General features: G+C 38.0%; 1 long non-coding RNA gene across 1 annotated transcript; it reads left to right on the forward strand.

The window, feature by feature from the left end:
• The first annotated feature begins 13,013 nt into the window (after window positions 1-13,013).
• LOC128133840 (uncharacterized) lies at window positions 13,014-14,269 on the forward strand. Its single transcript, XR_008232126.1, has 2 exons — window positions 13,014-13,210; window positions 13,806-14,269. It is a non-coding gene; the product is annotated as an uncharacterized LOC128133840 (long non-coding RNA).
• The last annotated feature ends 6,534 nt before the right edge of the window (window positions 14,270-20,803 follow it).

A 20,803-nucleotide genomic window follows, 5' to 3' on the forward strand; every position in this document is an offset into this window, starting at 1 on the left:
ACATTAAGGTGGTGTTTGTTTTTTTGGCGAAAAGTCTTTTTTGGCTTGTTATGCTTGCGGGCTGAAAGATTATTTATTTTTCAAAAAAACATTTGAATTATAGACATGAACAAACCCATTCGAAAGCAAGAAATTAAACCATTCCAAACAAAAAAAAACATTTGGGTTGTAGACACGAACAAAACTATTTCAAAACATTGTTGTAAATAATTGGCAAAACACAAAAATAAGAACATGAAGAAACGATAATTATACTTATTACAACAAAGAAACTATCTCAAAACTTTGCTACAATATATTCTTTGTATCTCTCTTTCCTAAATCGTTCATATCAAACTTTGTAGCCATTGCATGTTTGAACTTTGATATAATTTTGGTGCTTGATCCGATGATGACAAGATCGTAAACATATATTCCAACAATGATCAATACTTCTTCGATACATGGCTTGTTCTTGAATGCACATTTGGAACTTCACATTCTTTAGTATCCCATCAAACTTCATATTCTATGTGCAAGGTGCTTGTCTTAAACCATATCATACATACTTATAAAGTTAGCATATTTTCTTGAACCTCATACATTTGAAACCCGCATAAAAATTTGCAAACACCTCATGCATTTGAAACCTTCTATTTTAATGAATACCACTCAAAAGTCTCTTAATAATGATTAACAATTCAAAAGTTTTATAACCTATATAATATATTTAATAAACAATTAATGGATACTTTACTATAAAAATGTCAATCTTTTTTAGTAGACACACAAATACAAATCACATACAAAATTCACAAAGAAAACAAGTTTAAAGTTTTTTGTGTTGGTTTGAAGGCTTTGAACAATTTTATGAGCCATGCTATTATGTTGAACTTTTTAATTTGTAAGTTTGTTATATACTAATTCTTTTTTGTATTTTCTTGATTTAAGTATTCTTCTAAAAATATCATTATATGTTGTAGTTGAAATTTTAATGTAAATTAGATTAGATTCATGTTATCGTCATATGTTATGGAACGTGATATATATATATATATATATATATATATATATATATATAGGGTTAGGTTATTTTGTTTTCACTATCTATTGTGTGCCCGTATGACTGATTTTGGACCAATCATTTTAGTTATTTTAAGAAAGTAATTAATGCATATTACATGTTGAAGATATAATAGGTATTAATTACATCTTCAGCATTTAATATGCATTAATTACTTTCTTAAAATAACTAAAATGATTGGTCCAGAATCAATCATACGGGCACACAATAGATAGTGAAAACATTTGAACCTCTCTCTCTCTGTATATATATATATATATATATATATATATATATATATATATATATATATATATATATATAGAGTTAGGTTCAAATGTTTTCACTATCTATTGTGTGCCCGTATGATTGATTCTGGACCAATCATTTTAGTTGTTTTAAGAAAGTAATTAATGCATATTAAATGCTGAAGATGTAATTAATACCCATTATATCTTCAACATGTAATATGCATTAATTACTTTCTTAAAATAACTAAAATGATTGGTCCAAAATCAGTCATACATGCACACAATAGATAGTGAAAACAAAATAACCTAACCCATATATATATATATATATATATATATATATATATATATATATATATATATATATATATATATATATCAGTGTTGTAAATATCGGCCTAGGCGGCCGCCTAGGCGCTAGGCGGTCTGCAACTGATTACAATTAGGGTGCTTGGTGGAAAATGGTCAATATCAGTCAAACTCAGGCTAGGCGGTCCTCGACGACCCTTGGCGGGAAGATTTCAAAAAATTCAAATTTTCAAAATTTCAAATATTACACCAAAATTTTCAAAACTTTAGAATTTTAAATGTTTAAATATTCAAATTTTCAAATATTATACCAAATATTTCAAAATTTCAAAATTTTAAATTTTCAAATACTATTTTTTCTTAGGATATATTAAGTTTTAAAATAGTTTTATTAGTAATTTATGGTCCCCGATTAATCCCCGCCAAACCGATTAATCGCTTGACCCCAGTCGACCGTCGAGCTATCGCCGAACGATTTTTACAACCTTGATATATATATATATATATATATATATATATATAATATTTAATTAACTATTGTATACATGTTTGTATATTCATGTTGTTTCAAAAAAATAATTAATTAAAAATCATGGATATGTCATATTATCCATGTAAGTGTTTTTTAAAATGTAAATCGTCTATCTTATCACTTTATATTTTAGTATATGTTTAACATTTTAATTATAATAATAAGTGCTTTTTAAAAGTTTCGTTCACTTGTTAATAATAACAAGTGGTTTTAAAATTAATAAGAAATAATTATAAATAATAAAATCAAATTACATGGACATGTCATATTATCCATGCAAATTGTCTATCATATCACTTTATTATTTAGTGTATGTTTCATATTTTAATAATAATATCAAGTGTTTCTTAAAAGTCTTATTTAACTTATTATTAATAATAAATGGCTTAAAATTATTAAATAACAATTTTAAATGATAATAACATCAAATTATAAATTACATTTAGCTATAAATAAATTATATTTTAAATGATTATCGTTATTGAAATTAGAAAATGATCGCATAAGTAAAATTATAATTAATCAATAATAATAATTGTTAAAAATAACACTAAATATATAATTATATTTAATTCTATTAATGAGGAATGTGGGTTGATGTAAATGAATATTATTGTTCAAAATATATTGAGATTATATATATATATATATATATATATATATATATATATATATATATATATATATATATATATATATATATTTACACACACACATTAGTGTAGAAATATTATCTCAAAGTTAATGTCAATAACATAACCATTTTACACATATATTCTCAATATTTTAACAATATATTTTTAATCTTCGCTGCGCAACGCGCATGAATTCGTCTAGTAAAGCTTTTATAAGCTTGTAAACCTATTTTGCACTTCCTTTTTCAAAGCCTTTTGGTTGATGGACATATACTTCTTCTTGTAGCTCACCATGTAAGAATGCAGATTTTACATCAAGATGATGTAATTCTCACCTTTTGAAGCTGCGAGAGCAATTAGTATTCGTATAGACTCGATGTGTGCAACTCGTGCAAATACCTCTTCAAAGTTAACGCCTGGTTATTGTAGATATCCTTTTGCATAATTATTGACTTGTACTTACTTATTGATCCATTTGCATCTCTCTTGAATTTAAACACCCACTTTAATCCAATAATGGTTGTGTGACTTGGTTTTGGAACCAATTTCCACATTCAATTTTTTTAATCGGGTAAATTTCTTCTTTCATTGCCTTCATTCACATTGGATTATCTTTGGCTTCTTGGTAATTTGATGACTCATCTTTATTAATTGCAAGTAATAGATCGAAATTTTCAGCATAAAAAATCATCTCGAAGTCATCATATCTCTGTGGTGTTCGACTCACCCAATTTGAACATCACAATGTTTGAGGCTTATAATGCTCGACAACTTCATTGATTGTGGGACCCTGTTGCGAAATCACCTCACCACCGTCACTTTTGTCGTTATTACCACCTAATTTGACGCCGCCTTGATGTGGTGTGTGAGTAACTGATCTATCTCTGGTGTCAACGAGACTTGGCCAATGCACCCAAAACATTCCATGATTCATTGTAGAATCTCCTTTTTCTTCCCAGTTCCAACTTGAATTTTTGTCAAAAACAACGTCTCATGATACTACATTTTTTTTTGGTTACTGAATCATAGAGTCTGAAACGACCCAAAAATTTCATTTTTCAATATAACCAAAAACCATAAATGTGAGTATCATATCATAAAACCACACACACTATGTTTCTCAACCATAATAAAAATACTGCGAGGAAAACTGTATCATAACTGAAACATATCATAATCAAGAAACTGGATCAACTCCCAGGAATAAAACTGAAGCTGTGGTGTGTGCGATGCCATCATCCCGAGCTCTTCCCTTTGCTTGCGGAAGTACCTGAAACCAAAACTGAAACTGTAAGCACGAAGCTTAGTGAGCTCCCCCAAACTACCACATACCATACAATAACATATAAAGCACATACTGGGGCCTTGCCCCCTCCATCGGACCGAAGTCCGAAGCTGACTGACTGGGACCTTGTCCCCTCCATCGGACCGAAGTCTGAAGCTAACTGACTGGGACCTTTTCCCCTCCATCGGACCGAAGTCTGAAGCTGACTGACTGGGACCTTGTCCCCTTCATCGGACCGAAGTCCGAAGCTGACTGACTGGGACCTTGTCCCCTCCATCGGACCGAAGTCCGAAGCTAACTGACTGGGACCTTGTCCCCTCCATCGGACCGAAGTCCGAAGCTGACTGACTGAACATAGCATAGCATAACATCTCAACTAGCATAAACACATACATCCTGTCTGAGCCACGAAGGCGTCAAACATACTAACTACTGCATTGGACTGGAGTCCTGAAACTACTGCTAACTGAACGGGCCGGCATTGTGGCCTTAGACCCTGTTCCTACTGGAAGGAAACTCACCTCGTGAACTGGCTGCCGTGTGTATGGCTCTGGAAGCTAACTACTGCTGCTCCGGTATCTCCCCGGCTACAAATCCATAACACACTCAATCAAATGCTAATCACTGTACTGGGGTAAAATGACTCTTTTACCCTTGGTCAAAGTCAACTCTCCTGATCAAAGTCAACCCATAGTTGACCTGACTCGCCGAGTTGGGCCGCCAACTCACCGAGTTCCTATTCTCATTTCTCACCCTTACTCGCTGCTACTCGTCGAGTATGGCATCAACTCGACGAGTTCCCTTTCGAATCAAAACTCAGGCAATCTGCATCCGACTCGCCGAGTCATATGAACAACTCGACGAGTTGATCTTCGAGCTAAGAAGATTGCCTTGGACTCGCCGAGTTGTATGAACAACGCGCTAAGTCCCTCCATTACTGAGTCTAACCTCAACTCGCTGAGTCCACTCTACCACTCACTGGTCCCACTCGGCATCACTCAAAAAGGGAAAAAATCGGGGACTCGCGACTTGACTCGCCGAGTCATTCTTCCGACTCGCCGAGTCGCTTGCATGCAGCAACTCCAAACTCGATTCTGCTTGAATCCAGTGTATAAAACTTATAGATCTGGACTCCCTTAACTCGATTAGCACGTAAAGATTCTATCTTTACGTGTCCATATGCATTCATGAAGATAAAATGGCTCAAAAAGCATAATAAAGGCTAGATCTAGGGTTTTCATGCAAGGTATCTTCAAAAAGGCAATAGATCCGGGCTCTACAACCCCTAAATGAACAGATCAAAGGATATCTCGATCTACTAAGGCATCCATACAATCATAAGGCTTGAGAAAAGCATCAAACTAGCTCTAGAAGAGTTCTAATGGAGGTTTAAAGCATAAAAGGGGAGGAAATCCGAATAATACGTCAATGAACTCTGGGTTGCCCTTGGATCTTTGCTCTTACACTTCCTTTCCTTGCTCCTTTCTTCTTCCTCTTCTTCAAGCCTTCAAAATTTCACACAAGAACACTTAGATCACTCAAGGATGGATTAGGGTTTTCTCACAGCTCTCTGAGGGTGAAGGAGGCGAGATTGGGGGCTATAAGGTGGTTTAAATAGTGAGCAACCCGGGGATTTAGGGTTTCTTCTAGGCAGGCAGACTCGCCGAGTCGCCGACTAACACGTGCTCGAAAACCCATCCCTACTCGGCGAGTCAGGCTATGAACTCACCGAGTCCCTCTTGCAAACTTCTAATTAAATACTATGGAATCATCATACCGGAGATGGGTCGTTACAGAGTCAATATGCTATGGTTCCTGGTTCCATTCTAAAGTGCATTATTTTTTTGGAGTGATCATCGAGCTTCTTCATATGTGGGTCTACAATATTTGAGTAGGAAACACAACCAAATACTAATAGATGTGCATTATTTGGTTTTTGATTATAGTATAACTTGTATGTAGTCATATTAATTAACGACCTTGTCGTGATTCGATTTATTATGTGTTACGTGATGTACGGCTTCACCCCAAAAATAGTTAGGAACTTGCTTTGCTTTTAACATGCTTCGGGTCATCTCGAGAAGGGTGTGGTTTCATTTTTCTACACACCATTTTGTAGTATGTGTATGGATCCGTAATGTGCCTTATCATTCCATGATCTTCACAAAGATTTCCAAACTCATGAGATGTAAATTCGCTGCCTCTATCCGTTCGGAGTAAACGCATAGTATTTCTAGTTCTGTTTTCTACCATCATCATGAATTTCTTGAAGTACTTTATTACACCACTTGTTTCCTTCATTAAATAGTACCACATAAAATGTGAGTAGTCATCTATTAACACAAAAATGTACGTATTCCCGATGTTTATTGGTGGAAAGATCGGTCCACATAGATCCCTATGGATAAGTTCAAGCGTCTTGTTAGCTCGATACTTGGAACTCTTGGGGAACGGTTTTTGGGTTTGTTTTCCAACCAGGCATGACTCACATAATTGATTGCTTCCCATGATTTGTTGTAAACCCGTTACTAACTCCTTTTTGCTCACTGTAGTGATTGTATCGAAATTGGTATGCCCAAGTCTAGCATGCCATAACCATCCTTTATTGCTAAGTCGGCTATGTAGACATACTAGTTTCCCAATTGTAATTTTAGCTTTGTAAAGCCTATTTAGCGATCTCTTCACTTTGAATAGGAGTGAGTTTTGACTATCAGATAATAGTAAATAGTCGTTCTTCATGGAGACTTCACATCCGCTTTCCGTTGCTTGGCCCAAACTTATTATCTTTACTTTAAGTTTTGGAATATAATAAACATAGGTAAGTAGTTCTTGTTTGCCACTTTCTCCTTCAAAGAGTATAGACCCTTTTCCTTGAATCTCGACAAATGGATCATCACCTAACTTGACTCTTCCTCCTATTCGTTTGTTGATTTCTGTGAAAAACGATAGGTTTCCTGTCATATGGTTACTAGCTCCATTATCTGGATACCACATGTCTATGTCAGTATCTTTTGATTCGTATCTGCTTGGTATTACGCGATCTCTATTTAGGAGTACAGTTTCATAAAGAGTCTTGTGCATAAACAAAGTGGTTCATGTTCTTCCCCTTCGGCCATATGAGCCTCGTTTTGTTTTGCTTTTCGTTTGGGACATTGTGAATAAAAATGACCAAATTTATCCCATCTATAACATTGTACTTTAGATCGGTCTTTATTCTTACCTTTTGATTTATCGGAGTTTCCGTTGACGGTGTAACGAAATGATTTTGCTATTGGTGTGAATTATTCTCGCAGCCTCCACCTCTACGACCACCATTCCCTGCTCCTCGGCCACCTCTTCCTCCTCGTTTCGAGTACGAGCCGCAGTTTGATGTTTCGGTTTTGTGAAACATCAATTTTATTTGATCACTCTCCGGTTCAACTTCATTAATGTGTTTTTCATAAGCTTTTAAATAACCGACTACATCTTCGAATCCAACTATTTTGAGATCAAGAACTTGTTCAATCGAAGCAACAATATGAATGAATCTTTTCGGCAAACTGGTAAGGAATTTATTGATGAGTTTGCTTTCGCTTAGGGTTTCACTAAGGGATGGAAATTTCAATGAGATGCCTGACAATTGGCTTGCAAATTAATCGTTAGTGCTTGATTCCTTCATCTGTAAGTTATACAACTCGGTGATGAGAGTTTGTAACCGTGATTTTCTTATCCTATTTGTGGCAAGGCGACGAGTTTTAATGGCATCCCAAATATCACTCTAACTTGCAAAATAAGGTCTTCGGGAATTTCTTGGAAGAGAGCTGCAATAACGATGTTATTCTTCTACGGGTCATTCGCTCCTGGATCGAAGACATCCCAAAATTGATGTGCGTTTAAGATCACCTTCAGTGGATTGCCCATATGGTGTAATTTGTTGCGGACAACATCATAACATGGAGCGACAATGATAGACCTTCATTTGTTATGGGCATTCCTGGATCCATTGGTACCGCCATGATTAGCAGATCACTCTGATATTATCTAGCTCTGATACTAATTATTGTAAATAATTGGCAAAACATGAAAATACGAACACAAAGAAACAAGAGTTATACTTATAATTATAACAACGAAACTATCTTAAAACTTTTCTACAATCAACTCTCTATAACTCTCGTCTAACTAAAATATATATAGCTAACAATTAGAATCCTACTTGATTACAAATTGACGTAAATAAAACTTACTTGTTCCCAAAGCAACTGGTTTGCTTGAAATCTAAGCATCCTCTTAGAATTCCTTATTGCCCAAGGAATGATCCTCTTCCTACACCTCATCGTGTATGGAAGGGTAATTTTGGAAATTGTCAATAAACATTTCAAAACATGAAGCTAAACCATTCCAAAAACTATGCACGCAACACCCATACGAATCAATTTCTTTCTTCCTTCCAAAACTTTTCCAACCAACAACTCAAGTCAATTCACGAAAATGGAAATGTACTTTAAAATTCGGTTCTCTTTGGTTTGGAACCAAAAATACGATACCGATACCAGTACCATACCTTCCTATTTGATTTGGCTATCGGTCACTGTAAATGAAGATTTGATTTTGGTTTTAGGTTCTGGAACCGATATCCTCCCCATATCACACTTATATATTCCAAAATCATTAGATAAAAGTGTATTGTCAAACTTATGATGTCATTGTTATAGAGCCTATTTTAGTCAATAAAGTGATTTGACTAATTTGCCCACTTTATTTTCTTGACATTTCACTAAAAATCCTTCAAGCCAATTCATGTATATTTATAAGGTTTGTAAAACATGATGTAACACCTTGTTTAGTAGATAAATAAATTGATAAAGATTTATAAAAAGAATAATAGCTTAAATGTGAAATAATGTAGCAAGGAGTTAGTTTTAGAGTTAAGATGTAATTTCTGGACTAATTTGTGAAGAAATTTGATAGTTGGGGGTTGTTTAGTAAGTTACGAAGTTGTTTTGAGAAGAATTTTAGAAGCAAGTGTATGTTTGGTAATTATTGGGTTAAAATTGAGAAGATTTTATGGGCCAGGGGCTAAAGTGTAAGTTTTGGGCTTGATTTGAAAGGAATTTAAGAGGGCGGGGTCGAATTGGTAAATTATGGACTAGGTTTCAAAATAAATCTGGAAGTGAGGGGCCGTTAGTGTCATTATGGGATTAACTTTTGAGACCCGGGTATATAAAGTTACCACCCCCGAAACCCTAACCCTACTCTCGGATGAAGTAGCCTCCACCACTTTCTGACCCCCTAGCCGCTATCTCCCTCTCCTCGTTCTTTTCCGATCTGACCAGGTCGCTATCCACTGTGGGCGACGCTGTGAGCGACAAGGACCACCGGGACCAGTAGAGTAAAGTCGTATCGGTTGGAGACCGGTGAAACTAATGTCGTGATTTCCGCCATCTCCGGTGCCACCATCGATGTTGGAGTCGGAGAATCCCGCCACGCCTCCAGTGGTTGTTGAGGATGAAGTTGGACATAGGAGATCAGTCGCCATCATCGGAGTTGCCCAACCGTCATCCAGTCACGAGCAACCTAGCCGCCAGCAGAAGCCATAACCACCGCCTTACGTGCACTGCTGTTGCTGCCCTTCGACGACGACAAGGTCGCTGGCGTGGTTGCCACTGGCGTAATCGAATCATGAAGGTGCCGCCGCCACCTCCCTTGTTCTTATTGTGTCGTCACAGGTTCACTACTACCGGAGATTTCGTGAACCGTAAGGACTGACCACTGTCACCACCGTGAGGTGGTGGCTGCCATCGCCATGTACCACCAGGTGAGTGGCTAGGGTTGTTTTGTAACCAGTTAGGGCATATGTATGTTATTTCAGTGATGTATGATTGGGTTTGTTGGCCGGATAGATCAATAAAGCCATCGCCACCACGAGCCACTGCTGGCTACCACTAGGGTGGCCGTGTGTGTGTGTGTGTTAGAGTAGTTAGTGTGTGTGTGGTTATTTGTGGATTGAAAGCTTGTAATTGTAATTAGCAAAAGAGTAATGAAAAGAACCATAACCACCATCGTTGACCACCACTACCCGAGGTGGTAGTGGGTGGTGCCCCACTAGCAAAACCCTAATAGGCTTAAAGATTAATTTTGGGCCTATTGAGCCATGTTTGGGTGAAAACCCTAATTGTGAGTATTTGCGCCTTGGACTTATTGGGACCCACTTTTGGGCCATTGGAATGGAATTGTGTGCTAAGACCAATCACACCATATGATTTATTTAGAAAAGTGATGGACTTAATGGATTATGTCCTTAATGGGTTAAGTAAGAAACACTTAACTCCAATTATCATTTTATGTGAAACCCTAATTTCACTTGGACTTTGAGTTGGGCCTTCCTATTGGGCCTTGGTGATAGGGATAATAATGGACCATCCAAGAGCAAGCAAACAGACTAGAATAATTTAATGGACTTAGGGTAAGGCCCATATGAGGGTTTGGGCCCAATTTGGAAAATTAGGCCATAAATGAGCCATAGTTTGGGCCTTGATGATTATATGATATTGCGCTATTAGAATGCCAAATGTTTGGACTGGACTAAGTAGTTGGGCCTATAATTATGACCATATAAAGGTTTGGGCCTAATTTGGAAAATTGGGCCATATGTTGGGCTTTGACTTATAGTTGATTGTTGGGCCTTTGGATTGGGCCTCGAGATTGGATCAAGCTAAGATTGGGGTTAAGCGGTCTTTTACCCCAAGCATGGACTTATGAGTATATGTGATGGAACCCAAATTATTAATTGGGTGTTATTTTGATGTTGACAGATTTAGGAATCTATCATCCCACAGCTAGGGTTTTGTCAGCGAGACTTCAGCAGTGTGAGGTGAGTTTTCCTCCAGTAGGAACGGGTCTAAGGTACTAATGTCGGTCCGTTTAAGTAGCAGAGTATGTCGGGGTGAGCCCGATACGGGGGTTAGCTCGATGCAGTTTATATGTTTTCGGAATTCAGTCCGATGTCGGGGCGGTCCCGAGAAGTAGTTATGTATGCTTGATGTCTTTGTGATTCATGCATGATTATGTGTTATGTGTTCTGGACTTCGGTTCGATGTCGGGTAAGCCCGATGTAGTATATGTGATTATGTTATATGTTATGTGTTAAGTGTTCCGGGGTAAGCCCGATGTCGGGGCAAGCCCGGTGTATATTAGTCATTATGCCATGTATTGTGTATTTCGGGGCAAGCCCGGTGTGTGTTAGTTTATGTGTTATATGTTATTTGTTCCGGGCTGCGGTCCGATGCCGGGGCAAGCCCAATGCAGATTATATGGTTATGTTATGTATGTGTCGGGTGAGCCCGATGCCCGATGCGATCAGATGCCGGGGTGAGCCCGATGCCGGACAGGAGTCCAATGTCGGGATTCGTCCCGATGCAATCGGGAGTAGTCCCAGAGTTATGTTATTTGTTATATGTGTTTTGTATGGTATGTGGTAGCTTGGGGAAGCTCATTAAGCTTCGTGCTTACAGTTTCAGTTTTGGTTTCAGGTACTTCAGCTAGCAAAGGGAATGACTCGAGTTGATGGCATGACACACACCACAGTTTTTATTAGCCTGTGAGCTTACTCTGATATTTTATATGAGACAGTTATATGTTGGCAGATTTTATGAGATTTTGGAGATACATGTTTGATGATTTTATTTATGATGATAATATTATGGTTGTTAAATGATTTTAAAAAAATGAAAATTTTGTCTTGTATTTTTGGGATGTATGAAGTATCAGTTTTCTGAATGTGTATGTTGCTCTTTCTCATATATATGTACTCTAATCTTTTTTTTTCTCTTTGTTTGCCTTGATTCTTTCCTGGCCGTCTTTTCTCCGATTATCATTGAGGTGGATTATCATTGAGGTGCAAAAGGTTGCAACATCTTACTCTTAAGAATATGCAATTTGCAATGTCGGGAAGTCAATTAAGATGGAGATGCAATTGCAAAATTTTGTATTAATTTTTAAATCGCCTGATTTGTAAATGATTTATTTTGGGAGTGCAAGTTTAGCATGGAAATTAACGTTTAAAATACAAGTTTAACATGCAAAAGATTTATTTTTAATTTGGATTTTGAATAGATTTATGATTAATTTGGATTTCTACGATTTTCTCTCTCTCTCTCTCTCTCTCTCTCTCTCTCTCTATATATATATATATATATATATATATATATATATATATATATATATATATATATATATATATATATATATATATATATATATATTATTTAGCAAGTTGAATCATATATGATATACTTTATAAATTATGAACATATCACTCAAGCGTAAAATAGTTCAGAATGGTAAATTGGTCTTCTTATATCTAATGAAACATCTTCTTCTTCTTCTTTCATAGATTCATTCGGAGCCTCTGCACCATTCATGCGTCTACATGATTCAGATCTAAATCATTTTAATCCTACGAAACAACCTTGGAGAGTATCATTGTGTACCACTAAACAATTTATCAACTTGAGATTGATCGACGATCAATTTGAGTTAGAGATGCACATTGGTGGTCTGGCCAGACCGATCCTAGACGGTCACGGGTCGGTCTTTTTTGGTCCGATCCTTTTTGGATTGGTCTCGGTCTTTTTCCATCTGGTCATGCGGTCTTTATTTGCGTCTTCTTTGGTTTGGTTTTGGGGTTGCATCGGTTTGTTTGTGTTTTCCAGATTTTTGGTGTCAAGTTTTTTCGTTAACAAATACATGATTAACACAAAAATTATATATTAGTATTTAACAAAAGTGATATATTTAAATTTAATAAGAAGAATACTTGATTAGAAAATATATAATTCTATATGTATATAAATTTTTAAAACAGTGTTTTTTGGGACCGATTTAGACACGGGTCTGTTACTTTTTAGGACCAGACTTGAACAATATCGGGCCGATTCGGGTTTTTTCGATCCTGTCTTATTTTAGAACTGATTCTGTTTCGTGTCCTTCTCGAAAAACCGGAAGCCATATCGTCGTTGGATTAGGGATACGCAACACCAAAATTACTCGCAGCGATTGCTATCATTATGGGAGCAACGGTTATCTTGAAGCTCTATTTCAGTATTTATACCCGTTAGTTCCTAATTTATTAACTCAACTGATTCTGCTACTGAAACCATCACAGCCGTTAATCAGGTAATTTTTTTTGTCGAATATTTGTACTTCAGTTTCATTATTACAATTTCGCTTGGTTGATTGGCTGATTACTTCATGGTCTTGGGTTTTATTGTTTATATCTATGCGATTTAGTACTCGTTCATTACTCCTATTCAAGTAATGATTTTTCTGTTTTTGTAAGTCAAAGTTTTCATTTATTGATTTCTCAATTTTTTGGTTTCCTAATCTTATTCTATGTATTTATTTTATCTCACGCTTTTTTTATTAATTGATCATTTAGTTTTGGGTTAATTGGGTATTTGATTGACATGTGGGTTATTGGTTTCTGTATTTCTGTTTTTGAGTGTTATTTAATTCTTTTTTTTTTTGAGTTGCTGCGGATAAAAGTATTTAGTATAGTTTTTCTGGTTCGGATGCTCCTGCTCATTCAATTCTTTATATCTTTATAGCTTTTCTGTTTTTGTAATTGAGTAATTGACTTAGCCAATTGTATATAAGGAATGTAAGTTTTTCAAGTCTTGTAACTGAGTAATTGTCTTCATAATTCTTATATCTTATGTGGAATTCGCATTTACCAAGATCTTGAATAGTTATTTTTCTCTTGCAAGTGTAGGAATGGCTAGAAACCAGAATCATGATGATGATGCATCGTCATCTAGCAGGAAGAGGAGGGTCGAGATTTGTGACAACAATGGTGCAACACCTTGGTCAGGGCTTAACCATGATGTGTTGTTGTTAGTTATGATGCAACTGAATGTCGTTGATTTTGTTGCATTGAGTGGAGTTTGCAAGTCATGGAGATCATTTGCACTCAGGTTTTTGGCATCCAGACCACCCATGTTGATAAGGATCTCTAATCATCCTTATACGAAAGAGTGCTACTGCCACCCGGAGGATATTGAAGGAAGAAAATTCAAAACCCTCCTTCCCCATTCTGCTGACACTAAATGTATTGGATTAACTTGTGGTTACTTGATCTTGTTAAGTTGGAAAACCGATGACTACTAGCTTGTGAATCCTATCACAATGGATCAACTACATTTCCCTGCTATCCCTATTTTAGAAAATCTTGTCCTATTCAAGTGTATCCTTGTCTTTTCAAATACAATAAATAGGTGGGTGTTTGTAGTTATAGATAGATTCAACTTCAATATATGGTTTTCAATAGAGGGTAAAGGAGCATGGAGTCGTGTCTCCTCCACTTACCACATCCTTGATTTACACGTTTTCAAGGGGAAGATATATGCCCTAAACACCACTTGGCGTGTGTATGAATTGAGACTCAATCCAAAGCCCAAATTGACATTACTCAAAACCAAGAATTTTCCAAAGTCAAAAGTAGCGAATCCGGTGTTTGTAAGTTCGGATGAAAACCTTTATGTGATGGATCACGGTTTAAAAGATCCGATTGAGGAACTGGATTTTGGCGTAATGAAATGGGTGTCACCAAAAGAAAAGACAATAGGAGAATATTCATTCTTTTGTAGTGATTGGAAGTATGGTGTTTTATTTAGACCAGAGTTGTGGGTTGGTCCTCGGTCACAGTTAACGAGATATGATTGCTTCTGTCACACTACTACTGATCAAAAATGTCAAAAAGGCAGCTTCTTTTCAACAAGCACGTGGTACTTCCCCCTGTTGATCTTATAGATGGGTGATATACTTGTTACCACTCTTTAGCCTTTATCTTTGGTTTTATCTTTGCATGTTTTTGACTATTTTATCGACATGTGTCTGTTGGAAATTTATATATAAAGGAATTGCAAGTTGGCAATTTCCTTTGTATCCCACATTGGTGGAGAGAAGAAACTTTTGAGGGTTTATAAGCCTATTCCTTTGGTAAGCCTTCAAAGGCTTTAGTGGATCAAAGGATTGGGCCAAGCCCACGCGCGCGCCTAGCCTAGCCTAGCACTAGCCGACGCCGCGAGTGCGCGAAATGACGCGATTTAGGCGCACTTTGCACTTTGCACGACGCATCGGTAGCTGAGGTGCTTTTGTTTTTGGTGAGTTCGGGTCAAGCCGATTTGCTTAGAGAGTAAGTCGTCGCCCTAGGGTTTCTGGGTATGCCTTCTAGGGTTTCGATACCTATAAATATAGCCCCCTAGGAGCCATTCAGAACACACACGAATTCTCAAAGCTCTCTCCCTCTCTCTGCGTTTTTTCTTCTAGTTTCCAAGTAGTCGCTTTGTGTTTGTCGATTTCCAGTGCTGTTGGAATATCGATCTAGCTGCATTAAATCCTGGGGTTTTACTCTGTTGCTTACAGCCTATACAAGCGAAGTAAAAACCTTTAAGGACAGGAATCTGATCCGTGCAGTTGCTTCAAGATCAAGTCAGCTATCAACAGGTCGGTTTTACTTTTCTGTCTTGTGTTTAATTCGTCCAATAACATGACAGTCTTCTTCTACCTTTTTTATCATCAGATCTAGTTGAGAAGGATAGATCTGGTTTCTGGACGAAACTTGGTAAATTTAATAATAATAATTGAATTTATTATTCGCAACTAATCGACATATAATTCACAATATTATTTGTCGGTTTCCTTGCGTGTCTTTTAGTTTGATATACAACAATCTTAAAGATTTTTATTTGTGATATATCAACAGACTAATGGACACTACTGCTAGCCTCCACTTCATGAACCAAGAGTTTGCCAAACTTGACCAATTCGATGGTCAGAACTACACCCGTTGGGCCGAAAAGGTCAAGTTCATGCTTCATGTCTTGAAGCTCTCCTTTGTGTTGGACCCAAAACTGGCACCAATTCCTGAAAATCCAATTCCCAAGGAGGGGGAATCTGTGGACCTAGCGGTCATTACAGAACTGGAAAAGCAAAGGATTCTACGTAGAGAATCCGAGGAATTGTGTGTGGGTCACATCAAGAATTCCCTATCTGATCGGCTCTATGATCTTTACTCGCCGGTCAAAGATCCAAAAGAGCTATGGAATGCGTTGGAACTTAAGTACAAGGCACACGAGGAAGGTACTAACAAGTACCTTGTGTCCAAGTACCTTGAGTTTCAAATGGTTGATGACAAATCGATTATGGAGCAAGTGCATGAACTCCAAGTCATGGTCAACAAGTTGAACGCACTCACCATCTCTCTTCCAGAACTCTTTCAGGTTGGTGCGATCATCGCAAAACTGCCACCTCGTGGAAAGATTTCTCTAAGAGAATGATGCACAAGTCTGAGGACTACTCCTTGGATGATCTGATGAAACACCTCCGCATTGAGGAGGAAACTCGCATCAGGGACAAGAAAGGTAAAGTTGGACAAAGTGTGCATCAAGTGTCAGCTGGGAGTTCTAGCCACAAAGGCAAATCTGGGGGACAGAACAAGAAGAACTTTGGACCCAAGAAACAAAGCTTCAAGAAACCGGGTCATCAGAATCCTAACTCAAAGCCAAAAAGGGCCGGTCCTTGCCACGTCTGCGGAGAGATTGGGCACTATGCAAGAGAATGCAAAGATCGCAAATCAGTACCGGTTGCACACGCAGTCGAGAAGGTGACTGACATGGTGGCTAGTGTGAACCTTGGAGAGATTTTCATGATCTCCTCTCTTACTCGAGCAATCTGTGCTCGAGGTTGGTTCGTGGACACTGGAGCCACTGTGCATGTTTGTGGGCATCGAGAAAGCTTTAGCACCTACCACCCCATGCCACAAGGGACGGTTGTCGTCTGTGCTGACGGCCACAGAGCTGAAGTTCTAGGAAAGGGTGATGTTCGGTTGAAGTTCACACGTGGTGAATGGGTGACTCTTCGAGATGTTCTTCATGTTCCTACCATCTCGAAGGGTTTGGTTTCTGCGGACAAGTTTGACAAGGGTGGGTTCAAGATGGTGCTTGAGAGAGGCAAAATTGTGATCACTAAAGGCAGAAGACATGTTGGGAGGGCGAACAATACTTCGGGAATGTATCGCTTGTGTCTTAGTGATGAGGGTAATGTGAGTGTTCCTAGTGTTGAGTGTGGTGTTTCTAGTGTTGCTAGTGTGTCGGGTGTTGGTAATGATGTAATTGATGGATTGGTTGCTAATGTGAATGAAGTGAACTTTTCTGGTTATATTGTTTGTTTAATTTCTTTATGGCATAAACGTTTAGCTCACACTAATGTTAAAAACATTGAAAAAATGCAATCTAAAGGTATGTTAAAATATGACACAAAAGATTTTGAAAAATGTGAAACATGTGTAAAATCAAAGTTCACTAAGAAACCATTTCCATCAGTTAAGAGAAACACATCTTTACTTGAGTTGATTCATTCTGATATATGTGAGTTAAATGGAATCCTTACTCGAGGAGGAAAAAGGTATTTCATCACATTTTGTGATGACTTCAGTAGATATCTACATGTTTATTTGCTGAGATCAAAAGATGAAGCTTTTGATGCATTTAAACGATATAAGGCTGAGGTCGAAAATCAACTTGAAAGACACATCAAAATTCTTCGCTCGGACAGAGGCGGAGAATATTTCAACCAAGAGTTTGACACATTCTGCAAAGAGAATGGAATCAAACATGAGAGAACATCACCATACACCCCTCAACAGAATGGTTTAGCTGAAAGAAAGAACCGAACTCTTTGTGAGATGGTCAACTGTATGTTGAACTAATCGGGTCAACCAAACAATCTGTGGGGGGAAGCACTACTAACTGCTTGTTATGTTTATAACAGGATCACTAGTCGTGTGATTCCTACAAGCCCTTATGAGTTGTGGAAAGGTAGAAAGCCTAACCTAGACTATTTGAAAGTGTGGGGGTGTGTTGCTTATTATCGGACTCCCGATCCTAAGCGAACCAAATTGGGAGCACGAGCTAATAAGAGTATATTTATTGGATATGCTCAAAATAGCAAGGCTTACCGATTACTAGATATTGATTCTGGTGTTGTTGTTGAATCCAGAGATGTGGAATTCTTTGAGGACAAGTTTTCTAAGGATGAAGAAAACTCTAGTCATACAACACCTACAAGTACCTCTCGAGAAATACTCCCACCTCCTCTCATTGTGGAGGAACCAAGGAGAAGTACTAGGGCTAGAATTGAGAAAACCTTTGGAGATGATTTCTATTTTTATTTGGTCGAAGGAACACAAAAGAAAGTGACGAGAGAGGTCATCCTTTCAATTAATTTGGATGATGATCCTAAGACCTTTACTGAAGCCATGACGTCTCGGGATGCTCCTCTGTGGAAGGAATCAATCAATGACGAAATGGATTCAATTATGGGTAATGGAACTTGGGAGTTAGCTGATCTACCCAAGGGGAGAAGACCCATAGGATCCAAATGGATATTCAAGAAGAAATATCATCCTGATGGATCCATATCTGCTTATAAAGCAAGGTTGGTTGCAAAGGGATATAGGCAGCGAGAAGGGATCGATTATTTTGATACCTATGCCCCAGTTGCTAGAATTAGTTCAATTAGAACTCTCATAGCAATATCAGCTTTGAAGGGATTGTACATTCATCAAATGGATGTGAAGACAACCTTTCTGAATGGTTATCTCAAAGAGGAGATTTACCTGGAGCAACCTGAAGGTTTCGTAATACCTGGACAAGAAAACAAAGTATGTAGACTTGTTAAGTCTTTGTACGGGTTGAAACAAGCTCCTAAACAGTGGCATGAGAGATTTGACACCACTGTGACTGCCTTTGGTTTTCAGCACAATAGTGCTGACAGATGTATTTATTCTAAACATACATCTGATTACATAGTAGTTATATGTCTTTATGTTGATGATATGTTGATCATTGGCACTCACCTAGAAGGTATTCTTGAGACGAAGAAATACCTATCCTCGAACTTTAAGATGAAAGATCTTGGAGAAGTAGATACTATTCTTGGTATCAAGGTGAAGAGGACAGGTGGTCAGATTTCTCTGAGTCAATCTCATTACATAGAGAAAATTCTGACAAAGTTTCAACATTTGAACATTAAGGAATTTAACACTCCTTTTGATTCAAGTGTGAAACTTAAGGTGAATTCTGGTCGAGCTGTGGCCCAACTAGAATATGCTAGTGCAGTTGGGAGCATGATGTATGCTACTCACTGCACTCGACCTGACATCGCATTCGCTGTAAGCAAGTTGAGTCAGTATACAGTTAATCCAGGGACGGAGCATTGGAAAGCAGTGGGTAGAGTACTAGGATACCTGAAAAGGACAAGTACTTTTGAATTGACATATTCGTCATTTAATGGAATACTTGAAGGTTATTCTGATGCCAGCTGGATTGATCACACCAGTGATTCAAAATCCACAAGTGGTTGGATTTATACTCTAGCTGGTGGTGCTATTTCTTGGGCGAGCAAGAAACAGACATGCATAGCTCATTCAACGATGGAAGCTGAGCTAATTGCCTTAGCAGCAGCAGGCAAAGAGGCAGAGTGGATTCGAGATCTACTTATGGATATACGTTTGTGGGATATTCCGATGCCTTCAATACCCATGTACTGTGACAGTGAGGCCACACTGTCTAAAGTATATAATGCGGTATATAATGGGAAGTCAAGACATGTAGGTCTGCGTCACAATTTTGTGAGACAACTAATTGAAAGTGGTACCATCAAGGTTGTCTATGTCAAGATAAGTAGGAACTTGGCAGATCCGTTTACCAAACCTCTGACGAGAGATATGGTTACATCTACCACGAGATTCATGGGTCTAAAACCACAATAGAATCGTTTAGTGATGGAAACCCAACTTGACATTAGTGCTCCTAATTTTCAAGTTTAAAGGGTAACAACGAAATCACTAACGATAGAAGGTACTATCATTCATGATAGATCCATGTGAGGTAGGATAGTGCGTCGTTGCCGAGAACGAGGTTGAGTTACGACTCTTAACGTAGTTTTGGAGACATCTAAGCAACGAAGATATTGTAAAACTATGCCTATATGATCTAGAGGTGGTGCCGCCTCAAGTGAAGATTAGTGGTTTATCTTCTAAAGGGTCATGAAAAGGATTTATAGCGCATAACCATAATAGCGCTCAGGGAGAACACAAATATGACTTGTGGTGTGTGGGGGTAAACCGGAGAGGTCATTGAGGTTCATGGTTTAAACCTATAAGGATACCATTGAATCGGTCTCTTCTTGTTTGTTCTCATTAAACTAGGGTTTAATCTTCATGACACCCGAGTGACATCATCTGTCTGAGTGAAAGGAAATTTACCAACTTGGTGGGGGATTGTTGGAAATTTATATATAAAGGAATTGCAAGTTGGCAATTTCCTTTGTATCCCACATTGGTGGAGAGAAGAAACTTTTGAGGGTTTATAAGCCTATTCCTTTGGTAAGCCTTCAAAGGCTTTAGTGGATCAAAGGATTGGGCCAAGCCCACTCGCGTGCCTAGCCTAGCCTAGCACTAGCCGACGCCGCGAGTGCGCGAAATGGCACGATTTAGGCGCACTTTGCACGACGCATCGGTCGCTGGGAGTTGAGGAGCTTTTGTTTTTGGTGAGTTCGGGTCAAGCCGGTTTGACCGACCCGGTCAAATGGTTGACCGACGTTGACTTCGTGAAGGATAAGTCATCGGGGCATTCTAGAAGGATCAGGAAATGGCTTGCTTAGAGAGCAAGTCGTCGCCCTAGGGTTTCTGGGGCCGGCCTGTGGGGG

This window comes from Lactuca sativa, chromosome 4 (genome assembly GCF_002870075.4).
Source record: "Lactuca sativa cultivar Salinas chromosome 4, Lsat_Salinas_v11, whole genome shotgun sequence".
Taxonomy (NCBI): domain Eukaryota; kingdom Viridiplantae; phylum Streptophyta; class Magnoliopsida; order Asterales; family Asteraceae; genus Lactuca; species Lactuca sativa.